Genomic DNA, 12454 nt, shown 5'->3' with positions numbered 1-12454 from the left:
GGGGGAGAGCGAGTTACAGAGGGAGGGGGGATGAAGTGAGTGGGGAGTGGAGCCTTGGAGATGGGATGGGTCATGGCTTGGCCTCTGTGAAGGGGTAGGGCAGGGGTGTTCGGGTTTGTGCTATTAGAAAGTTGGCAACCCTATTCCCTAAGAGTGGTAGGAGCCTCTTGAGTGGAGTGATATACTACTTAAGAAGAAATCTGAAAGTCAGCCTCCTCTCTATCCATGCATTCCTTTGAAAAATACTGTACACTGGCTTTGAAACTCTACCTGGATGCTGTTTTGAGGAGGCTGATTTCGCACACTACAGGGTCTCAGTGAATCAGGGAACAGCTGGTGTGTCTATTTAAATTTTGGTTATATTAAGTTGAATTGTTCTCCCTCCCTGAGTTCTTTCCCTGCACACTGTCTGAAGCACACTGTATGACCTGGGGACATTACTGCTTGACAAAGCACATGCGCAAAGCACGTGGGATATGCACATGTGCATTTTCTTATTGGGTGAGAAAAAGTTAGGAAAAACTGATAATATTGAACTGTAGTAAAATTCAGTGTCCACATTGCTTCTAGATGTTGGACTAAAAAGGATATTTCTTATACAGGGAATTGGCTACAGGCCATTCACTGATGTGCTTTGAATCAAGTTCTGGGACCAGCAGTTTCTCAACTGTCATTGGTACCTACTCTGGCCACTACCAACTGTTCACCTCTTTGCTTAGTCTAATAGCAGTAGGAATATACTTTGCCACAGTCCTCTAATAGAAAAAAAAATCACTATTTGAATCAGTGCCCAAGGCCATAACAAGGTCTTCAGCAGCAGTGCAAGTAATACACTGGAGATGCAGTCTGACATTTTAGGATAGGTAAATAATTGCTGCCTTACTTATACCTATTCCGTATATTGTAATTTAGGTATAGTGACAAAATGCTACTAAGCATTTTTAGCTAGTCTAATTTTAGCTAGCTAGATATTTAAAGAGCACTTGGTTGCCATGGTACCCAGGTGCTAGTTATAGCATTTAGTATTTATATCATAGTGCTATACAGACATTAACATAGACTAAATTTATATCCTTAACACCCAGGAAGCAACTCCCAACAGCTGGGCTTGAATATTTGTTGAAACTGGATTACTCTGACTATTCACTTCTGGAACTCACTTCCAATTTCATGTATTCCCCTGAAACACCAAAAGGCAACACTTGGAATGAATAGTACATAAGCAACAGCTTAAGTTTTCTTTAACGCAGTAGTTAGTGTTACAGTCACTTGAACCCTCTAAACAAAAGACTTTATAGATTGACTGAGAAATACTGCACAGTTAGAAAAAACTACAACAGGATCCAGGGAAATGAAATACAATGGCTCCTCCATCAGATTCCAGGGGAACAGATACACTATAAAATTCTAAATGTTTCTTCACAGTTCAGGCCCCCAAACTGTATAGCACAGGGAGTTGGAAAGAGGCCTTCTTTCTAACAGGAGGGGAAGATTTCAGCCGTAAGGCAACATATGGTGTTCAGCCTAAACTATTTTTGCCTTTCAGCTCAGACAAGGTTAACTCATAATAAAATCCCCCTCTCACAGTAGTGTGTATTGCTGTGTGAATAATCACACATTAGGGGCTAAATTCAGGCTTCTCTCCTATTATGTGCATTTGCCAGTGCATGGGCAGGAGAGACTGCCAAATTGAGTTCAGTTTTTGCAAGGTTGGGGCTTCCTCATAACCTTTATTCTATTCTGCAATTCCTCCATGTCAGAAGCTTTGGAGAGGCTTGGAGTTGGGGGCAGCATCCGCAGATTTGGTATGGAGTTCTCTGGCTTAGCCACTCCATATCTCACAGAGATTACTCATGCTCTCCATGGAGAGTTCTGCATAGGGAACAAATAGAAACTCTGCTTTTGTAGCATTAATTAACTTTCTACGTTCAGAAATCCAATAAGGTCTAAATTTGACCTTCTATGACACATTCTGCTCTCAGTTGAACCCATGCAGACCCCCATCCTGTTGGTTACAGCAGGGGTTGCTTGGAAGCATCTGAGATCAGAATCTAACCTGTCACAGTTTTAGGGTAACTGCACCTGTGTCCCCACTCCATGGTCCACTCTAAGAGTATCCAGTCAGCTCTCAGGGCTCCAGCCATCACCTGCTCTGGGCAGGGCCCTTGTCCATACCCTTCTGACCCAGAAGGTATCATATCTGTTATATCCTCAGCAAGGCACTCTGTCAAACAGCCAATGCCTCTGTGTTGTGCTCTCTCCCCAAGGGCTAAAACCAGTGTATTGCCTCAAGTTACCATCATTTGTTCTTCAGGTAAAAGCATTGCAGAGAAAGCATATTGAAACCAATAAAAATTCCTATACACATGCTAAAAGCTTATCAGTGGTCACCCATCAGTCTTAGGGGACCTTACAAGGCTAAAGTCTTTCCAACGCATATGGAAGTGTTCCCCACATCGGTCCGTCCCCCCCCCCCCCCCGCAACCTTGGACAGAATGTCCTGTCTATTTGCTGGATCAGAAAGAAAACCCTAAGTCATTTTAAACCCCAGTCTGTTTATATCAAAAGCCTTTTCTTTTGCCTTTTGTTTTCTGGAAAACCTAGTTGGAACCAGTACATGCAAGCCTTTCCAGGGGGTGGGACCTCTCTGGAGATGTTTATAAGCTAAGTCAGTGATCCCCAAACTTTTGAGGTTCATGCCCATGGGTGGCACATGAACCACTGGCTGAGGGAGGCTAACCCCCAGCCCCACCCCTTCCACATGAGGCCCTGCCCCTTCTTCCCCTCCCCCGGCTGCAGCCCAGAGCCCGCCCCTCCCCCCCCCACAGCCGCTGTCCCCAGCCCCGAAGCGACGGGAGGGAAGGCAGCATGGCCCCAGTCCCAGAGTGATGGGATAGTGGGTGGCGCGGCCCCAGCCCCCCAGCCCCAGAGCAATGGGATAGTGGGTGGTGCGGCCCCAGCCCCCGAGCCCCAGAGCAATGGGATAGTGGGTGGCGTGGCCCCAGCCTCCCCCAGTCCCAGAGCGATGGGATACCGGGTGGTGCATCCTGAGCCAGAGCCACCCCACAGGAAGACTGGAACCACACTGAATAGGAAGCTGGAGGGAGGGTCTGGGGGCAGAGAATGGGCGGGGCCATGCCTGGCTGTTTGTGGAGGCACAGCCTTCCCCAGCCTATGATACCCACTGCCCATTGTCGCACCCCCCTTTACACCTGTCCGTGCCCCTCCCTCCCTCCCTGCCCCCCCCCAGAGCTGGGGCCTGGAGTGGGGCCGCGGCTCGGGGGGATATGCGGACAGGGGCAAGGGGGCTGAGGCTGGGGCTGGGAGCAGGGCCAGGGATGGAGCCCTGGTCAGGAGTCAAGGCTGATGGTGGGGGCGGGAGCGGAGCCACAGCCGGGCTGTGGTGGGGGCCAGCAACCGGGCCTGCGGCCAGGTGCAGCTTTGCTCCTAGCCCCCCCCATCCCCCAGCCTCGGCCTTGGGCCAGGAGTGGAGCAGAGCTGGGGGTGGGGAAGGGTGGGATGGTGCTCCCTCCTCACCTCCTGTGGGGGCTGGCTTGGGGCCTCAGCACCCCCCTTAGGTTCCTCCGTGCCCGCCTAGGGAGGCACGCCGTACAGTTTGGGGACCTCTGAGCTAAGTGCTTTACCTTAATCACCTTATTGAAGGAACTGTGGTAACTCTTCCTCCTGGAGTTGGATACAATCCCTGGCCTTCAGTGATACATAAACTTAATATAATATGGTCCTCAAAGATATTGAATGTGGTTGCAATATTTGTCACAGAGCCCAACTATGACTAAGTTATCCCTGTTACTTCATGTGACAAAGTGTACCAGGGCCTTGGTGCCCCGGCTGGATCCCCTGCAGTCCTTCTACACCCTGCCCCAGGAAAGGAGCAGCAACAGTGGGTCCTGCAGCCTCCCTAGAGAAGCTGCATGGATGCAGCAAATCAGAGCCCAGCTGGCTCAGATGAAAGGACCTTATCAGATCAGTTCCTGGCCGGGCTGGGCTGGGCTGGGTTGGGTGAGATGAGATGAGAGAGGACCTGAGAACTTCAACCCTAAGGTCGAGTGAAACTAGAGGGGCCATATGGCTAAAGACCCTGGTACGGGCAGACAGACAGTGTGCTGAACTCTTTACTACCCCTAAGGGGGTTCTTTTGGACTTTGTTACTCAGGTGGAGGACCAAGGTGCTGAAAACCCACCAAGGACTGCAGTACCACACCCAGACACTGGGGGGGGGGGGCACAAGAGTACCTCCCTTACACTTCACTATGACTAATTACCATCTACTGCAGTGGTTCTCAAACTTTTGTACTGGTGACCCCTTTCACATAGCAAGCCTCTGAGTGCGATCCCCTCCTCCTTTCCCCCCATATAAATTAAAAACTCATTTTTTATATTTAACACTATTATAAATGTTGGAGGCAAAGCAGGGTTTGGGGTGGAGGCGGATAGCTCATGACCCACCAATAAAATAATTTCGCAACCTCCTGAGGGGTCCCGACACCCAGTTTGAGAACCCCTGCTCTACTGTTATTTGTTCTGTATGATGGATGGATGCTCATTAGCTTTCTTTCTAAACAGAAAAATACAAATCTTAAATCAAATATTCTTTAAGGTTGCGGGGGGGGACTTGCAAATTGCAGAATTACCTCAGACACCATTGTAGAACAGTTTTACTTGCATATCTGTATTCAAAGCACACTATATATATTTTCAGTTTCTGCCATGTGCTTCTTAATGGCTTATAAAAGAGCACCAATTTGCTTGTGCACTGTTAAAGCACCATCGATGGGGAAGGTTTGGGAGGGGAGAATCTATTCACCATGGCCAGCAAAGCATAGTATTAGAGACATTTGCTAACTTGAAATTGCCATATTTTTCAAGGAAAACAGGCTTTTTAGAGTTAATTTCACAAGAATGGAAGAGGCAGAGCAAAGGCCTGGTACAATGCATACGCACGAACACCACTGCCAATGACAACAGAGTTCAAAAGTCTAATTTTAGGTCTCTCAACCTTGGTATTGTCCCCTTCAGTGTGGTGTGTGGTTGGTTTTTATATATATATATACACACAATACAAATCAATTCCTCTTTCAAGCATTACAAACTGCTTTAGAGAGCAAATACAAGGACAAAATAACCGTAACTCATGGCTGAAGACAAATCAAAGAAATAAGTTTAAATAAATCTGAAGTTAAAAGCTCTTGCATGTCACTTCCATTTCGATATGAAGATTGTCTCCGAAAAAAAAGAACCTAAAGAAATGTATCCTGAGACATGAGAAAAAAAAATGTATGAACCTGGAGACCTTGAGTCAGATTCTGATTAATGTGGTGTAAATCTAGATTAAAATGCCAGTGAAATCAAGGGAGTTTTCCTGGATTAATTGCAATGGAACTGTGAGCAGAATCTAGCTCAAATTTTGGGATTAGTTCATAGTGAGCTGCATTGGAAATTAGATGCACAAGCTCTAAGGATGAGTTGCACAACTAATTCCTTATGTAATACAATAAAGTGTAATCTTTTTTATTATCTGGCTTTTTTCCCATAACTAAAATTCATACAAAATGAGTACATCAAAAATATATACAGTTGTACTGAGCAAATTGACACGTCTTTGGTGAAGACATTTGTCATGCATATTTTGCAAAAAAACAAACAAACCAACCCTCAAAACTACTTCATAGTATGCTTGTTTTGGTACAGTCTATAGATATAATGGGATAGAAAAAAAAACCTCATCAAACCGTTATCTCCTGAATTGCTGCTGTCCAAAGTGTGGACGTTAAATCAGACAATTTTACTGCCAGAATTTTTGTAAACTGTGGACCTGATTTCTCTACTGTGTGCTTCAGTTTAATGTCAGTGTTGCTCCATAGTTACCCTGGCATAAAATTGAAGCACAAACACAGTGATGAATGAGCCTCTTTCTCTTACCATTCGTGGTTGTATTTTGGTTTTTCCTTATACAAAATGCGTTATGAGTCTCTTATTCTGCACCAGATTTTATGTCCTCCAGAACACTTTTCTTTAATCTTGTTATACTAACTGTTGTATTTGCTTCAAACAACTTAAGAGCTTTCTGTGGTATTACCATTATGAAAGTTACTTCCATCTTCCATGTTTAATGCCGCATCTGAAGTCAGCACATTTAAAGATAAATGACAACTGAAAAGCACCAGCTGCACTAGCTTTTGAGATGATATTTACCAGGTCAGGTTCTGTGCTGAGCTGCACCCCAATGAGTATGGATACAGTTTTGTCACAGTAAAGTTATTCATAATTCACAGCACAGTCACATTAAAAATAATAGAGAATTTGATGCTATGGTCATGGCAAACTTGTGGCTCCTCCTCCCACATATTACAGTTCATTAGTTTGCTTTGATGTTGCCCAACCACTAACATCATTTTGGTCTTAATCAAATTGCCCGTATCCATATCCAATTTCAATCAGGCAGTGGGTAAGGTCCTCATCTATATCCTCTGGGTAAGATGAAATGAGGACACAGCATACTGAAGGCACTGTAACCTGTGTCTCCTCATTAACATAGAAATGGCCACACATATACAGTAAACAAGAAGGAATCCTACAAGATTGTTCTTCCATCCTCAGGGCTAATAGTTCAGACTACTATCTAGAATTAAACAGAAGGAAATGGAGCCACTTAATAGTGCCCATCCACTTGGACCACAGGCAAATCAACAATAACTCATAATCAGCATTATCAGAGGCAGCTGATAGATATAATTATATAAACTTGGTACACTTGATCTTCATCCATCTCCAGATGGAGCTCATCAGCCAGGTGCAGTCTCTGTAATGGGTTGTGGATGCAGATTGACAAGGCTCCAGGAAATCCGAGGCACCCAACCTATTGTGAGTTGTCTCAATTTACTCCCAAAGGAAATATTTGAAACAGTTCGATAATTGGCCAGATTGTCAAGAAATGGTTTCTTGGGCAGAGTGCTTTCATAAAGATGAACTGCCTCCTTGTCCTGACAAACTCAACCAACAGTGGACCCCAGTTTCTCCTAACAGGTCTTCTCCTTCCAAGAACCTGGATCCAAGTCACAGATTGAGGAATGAAATTCTTCCAATAACCTCCAAGTGGCAGACAGCCTGAAACTTGACTAGTGAACACTCTCCAGTTGTCTGCCCCCACCACGGGTGCAAACGGCTCAGCCTGAATCTGATCTCAAGGAAATATTAAAATTTCTTATAATGTAAGGGGCTCAAATCAGCCATCAAGTGAAGAAAATCCAGATGAATCAGGTTCTCCACCATTCAGAAGAATTTTTTAATGCATGATTTCATGGATGCTACATTGGGGGCAAAGAGGCTTTTCTTGGTCTCCTGCACAACCATTTCACAGAGTTCAAAAAAGTCTTAATGGTGTAATTGTTTAGCTTTCATATTGCTCCTTATCATATGAAGCTGTTAAACAGTAACTGATTTTTATTATTAACTGTTGTTATTAATACAAACCATTCTTTCTTCAGTTTGGAAAAGAGATTCCTAATGATTCCCAACATTCTGTTAGCTTTTTTGACTGCTGCTGCACATTGTGTATGGATAGCTCAGTGGTTTGAGCATTGGTCTGCTAAACCCAGGCTTGTGAGGGGACCACTTAGGGATCTGTGGCAAAATCAGTACTTGGTCCTGCTAGTGAAGGCAGGGTGCTAGACTCAATGACCTTTTGGGGTCTGTAACTGGGTCCTTTCCTTAGCCCCCATCCTGCTGATCTCTTTGCTGTTCCAATAAAGCACTGCGAGCCTTTTCTTGATGCAGCACCCATGGCTTTTATTCACACAAAGTTCCCACCACCAGTGATACTATTTACAGAGCCTTACAGGGCTTACTGTTTCCTCTTTTACAGGGAGTCTCCCCCAGCCTGGAGACTGCCCTTTCCCTAGCCATTTCCCCCCTTGCTCTGGCTGCCAGCCAGCCTTTATGGCTCTTCAACAGGCAGGCCCACAGGTGCAGCCAGTTCCAGAGGCCAGGCACCAGACTTCTCCCCAGCCCCAATCTATTTCCCTTGATTGGGGCTGGCTGAGCAGGGGCTAATTAGGTGCCCTTGCAGCAGCACCCTGATACAGGGTCCCTTCCAGCTGTGTGAGATAGGTATATATCTACATATATTATTTGGTGGGATAGCTCAGTAGTTGTACATTGGCCTGCTAAACCCAGGGTTGTGAGCTCAATCCTTGAGGGGGGCATTTAGGGAATTGGGGCAAAAATCTGTCTGGGGATTGGTCCTGCTTTGAATAGGGGGTTGGACTTGAGGTCCCTTCCAACCCTGATATTCTATGATTGAGTGGATGTTTTCAAAGAATCATCCACAATGACACCAAGCTCACTTTCTTGAGTGGCAACAGCTAATTTAGACCCCATCACTTTATATGTATAGTTAGGATTATGTTTTCCAATGTGCATTACCATCTGCAAATGTTGCCATCTCACTGTTTACCCCCTTTTCCATATCATTTAGGGTTGCAGAGTCAAGGACTGAAAAGTTAGGAAATGTCAAAGTGAGGTTACCTGTGCAACCTTAATTTGGCCCTTTTGTGTGTATCTATAATAATGCAGTCTCTAATTACATGATTATGTACGATTTTTTTCTACTGGATCTCTGTCTCAGTTAGTGCATAGATTGGATGGTGCTTACATAGGCTTGGAAGGATAATGTGGATTTGACAAACTGACAAAAAAAGACTTCTGCTCCTTCGTGAAGTTGTTTCTTGACCCTGTAAATTCTTTCTGCCTGGCCCAAGTCACCAGTCTGCTCAGGACAGGGGATATGAGGTTCTTTTTTCCTCACCTTCAAACAACAAACAGCTTTTCTAGTTTTCATTTGTTTTAATATTGTCTCTTTGTCCTTGAGATTGGAAAGTGAGGAAATCAAAGAGCCATCGTTTGGAGTCTTTCCTTGTTCAACTCCGGAGGGGATTCATAACAGTTCTCTGTATATACAGTGACTTCTGTGAGTAATTTTAACAACAATAGTACTACAAATATAATCAGGTCAGGCAGTTCCTTGCCTGCTGGCACCCTATGGATTCTTATTTGATTTACCTAGTAGTTCCAATATTCTGCCCAGTGCCATAATAGCTCTTATGGTTATTTTGGTTTTTGCTGCAGTTTTTGTAGTCTGCTTTTAAATTTTGTCCATGTTGTTTCTTCGAGTTTCTCTAATGTTTTCCCCGCATGCACTGATATCAAGGTGTCAATATTTGTATGACGCCTAGCACAATGAGGCTCTGGACCAACCTACCAAGGGATGTCATGGAGTCTCCATTTCTTGAAATCTTTACATCATGACTGAATTCTTTCTAAAAGATGTACTGTAGCTCAACCACAAGTTTTTTGGCTTGTTGCAGGAATTACTGGGAAAAATTCTATGGTCTGTATTAGGCAGGAGGCCAGACTAAATTATCACAATGGTGTCTTCTTACCTTAAAATACATGAATCTATAAATCCTTGTTTGAGATTCCTAGTCTATAAATTAATAATATATCTCAAGCTGATCCTACATCAAGTTGTGAATTACCTCTTCTATTATTTATAGTGCAGTAGCTCCCATAGTGTGATAGGCATTGCATAATCATGTGGGAAGATACAGTCCCGGCCCCAAAGAATTTGCACTCTAAAACATAAATGTTGGGGAAAGGAAGAAAACATACAAGCATAGTAGTCATGGAGATGATTACCACACATAATTTCAATTCCTTTTAAAAAAATGTTTTCATGTATTTTACTCACATTATAAACACTCAGTGTTAGGGTTCATTTGGGGAAACACTCATTGGTCACTCTTTAAGTAGGTAAGGGATTACAGTGATAGCTGACAATGAAGTCATAGGAACTACAGTAACTAATGAGAATAAGCGTCATCCAGGATCAACAGATATTGTGATAAAACACACTCAATGCTGAGTGCTTTCTGGGTGCTCTTGCTAGTCTTATGTGACCCATGATTTCTTTTTGGCTTGAAAAGCCACTAACTGCCCTAATTGGCAGATCTTTACAATCCTTTGAACAAGAGCATCTGTATGCCCCGAAACCAAACTCTCATACTGCGGTTTTGGTCCTACTGGTACCTTTTGTGTGCCAGATTCATGGTTAGTTGTTGAAGAGCTTTTGGAATCCCCATCCTTGAGCCTCTCAGTATGTAGTATGCATCGTCTGCCTCAATGGACAATGCAGCAGTGACCTGTTCTGAGTTATGAAGAACCATCACGCCCCCATGAAGGGTTATGGATATTTACTGCAAGTCCCACTGTTCAGAATGCAAAGACTGTAGTGCTGCCTTCATAGCTGGGTCCTCTCAGGCAGCTTTCTCAAGGAGATCTGAATCTGCCAGCTGGTGTTTTGTAGGGCAGTGAATCATAAAGATATTTTACTTCCTCAACTACAGTCTAACAGAAATGCAACTTGGCATTTCAAGATTCTGAATTTCAAGATTTCTGAATCTGTCCATTTTTACTGCTCCATCCTTGTGGATATAAGTGCTGTGAATTCAAGCAAAGTCATTTTAATTTTGCTCCTTATTGGGTTAGTTTTATAATCCTAACATATTTTCCTTGTTGTGACAACAGTTTTTCTTTATCTACTTTATTGCTGGTTTCCCCTGCCCCTATCTCATTTGGCACCTTTGCTACTGCACATTCCCTGAGCTACTCATCTTGAACTGATTCCAGTAGCTTGTTGCTAGAATCTGTCCATACACTGATGCTCAAAACAAAGGTGACTGCTGCACTGCTAAATTCTGGAAATACAGCATTTAAGAAACAAGTCTATCTCAGTTCTGCAAGAGGAAGAAAATGAATAGTGTCCTCTCTTTTCATCCTTGCAGGCTGAGGTACATAGTTTTGATGTGATAGTGACTGCAGATTTGTGGTGTCTTATGGTACTGGATGATTTCTCTGTTTTCCCCTCTCCTCTCCTTCCCCCCGCCTCGAGTCATAGGTTGAATCCTTCTTGGTAGCTGTAGAATCTAGTAGCACATACACACACAATGTGAGTCTCATAGTCTTGTATTAGCACAATTGCAGAAGCTAACTTTGAGGAAAAAATTGTGCAAATGCAACTGTCATTGAAGACCATTAGAGAAAATTTTTGCTAATTGTTTGTAATGTATTGAAATTATAACATACAATCTTTCAGGACAAAAAAAATCTTTCTGACTACATCTGGTGTGTGTGTATATATGTATAGATATATATTATATTTGGCCAAAGGACTTGTATTATTTATATTTTGAGAAAATGTATCATATTATTTACCCTGTCCTATTCAATACAGAGTTAATTTTAAAATGCTGGTATTGATTCTGAATATACCTAACAGTTTGCAGTTGATGAATATCTCAGCATCTCAGTTTTCTGTTTGAAGCTTAGGCTATGAAGGATATGGCCAGGGCTTAAGGTCCTGCTATGAAGGGCATGAAATAATAATGAAATTCCTTTTTTGTGAACAAAATCTCTTTACAGAGAGAGCTCTCCTTTTGCTTTGGCTTTTTTTTTTTTTGGCCTTTTTTATCAATATTAATCCAAATACATTCAGTTGTCATTCCAATAAATATCCCTGCTAGGAAACTTGTTTCTTTTCTTTTGCACTCTCATCTATTAAAACTTTTTTTATTATGTCAGGAAAAAGGATTTGGGAGATTCATGCATGTTATCTGTCAATCAGATTTCAAATACCAGTATTGCTAACTTGTAGTAATGCAAGTGAAATACAAAAGAAGATAAATTATTATGTGCATTATTAGTTTTTGACAAGATAGTATAAGCATATATTGCCTTTAAAAAGTTCCTCTGGATTACTGAACCCATAATTTTTCTATCTGTATAGAAGCAATTTCTTTTAGAAAAAATTGAGTTAATTTCATGGTTTTTGAAAATGTTAGATTAATAGTCCTAGAAAATCTTCTATTGTTGTATGCAGTGGTGCAGTAGCCGTGTCGATCCCAGGAAACTGGAGATGAGGTAATGTCTTTTATTGGACCAACTTCTGTTGATGAGAGAGACAAGTTTTCGAGCTACACAAAGCTCTTTCTTCAGGTCTGGGAAAGATATTTAGCTGTGACACTCCACGTACAAGATCAAACAGATAGTTTAACAAAAGTAGTTCATCCATAGGTGCTGTGGTGGTTTTGTTTTTTATCATCTTTTTGTGTGAGTTCATCAGAAGCAGGTTCCTCAGAGATGAGGACACACCAATTTAAAGTGGCACCAGACACTGCCAGAACAACAGATGCTAAACCTGCAGACATATCTCCACTACTACAGTGATCAGCACCCTACACAACACATCTTTCAAGATTCATTGGTCCTACACATGCCTATCACAACATGTGGTACCTCATCCAGTGCACTAAATGCTCCAATAAAAACTCTGTGGGTGAAACCAGACAATCATCCCCCTCTTGAATGAACTCTCACAGGA

At 42.8% G+C, this 12454-nt stretch overlaps 1 protein-coding gene across 3 annotated transcripts in view; it reads left to right on the top strand.

Annotated features, from left to right (window-relative positions):
• VSNL1 (visinin like 1) overlaps positions 1-12454 on the top strand; it is a 140512-nt gene that overhangs the window by 30719 nt on the left and 97339 nt on the right. Inside the window, exon 1 of one of the 3 annotated variants that reach the window (XM_045011295.1) lies at positions 6865-6882. The exons of the other annotated variants lie outside the window; for them this stretch is intronic. The gene's annotated coding sequence lies outside the window, so the exon portion shown is untranslated. Of the gene's footprint in view, positions 1-6864; positions 6883-12454 lie in introns of those variants that run through there. 3 annotated transcript variants of the gene reach the window in all.

Source organism: Mauremys mutica, chromosome 3 (assembly GCF_020497125.1).
Source record: "Mauremys mutica isolate MM-2020 ecotype Southern chromosome 3, ASM2049712v1, whole genome shotgun sequence".
Taxonomy (NCBI): domain Eukaryota; kingdom Metazoa; phylum Chordata; order Testudines; family Geoemydidae; genus Mauremys; species Mauremys mutica.
The sequence above is the reverse complement of the archived record's forward strand: the minus strand, read 5'-3'. Positions and strand labels throughout refer to the sequence as shown.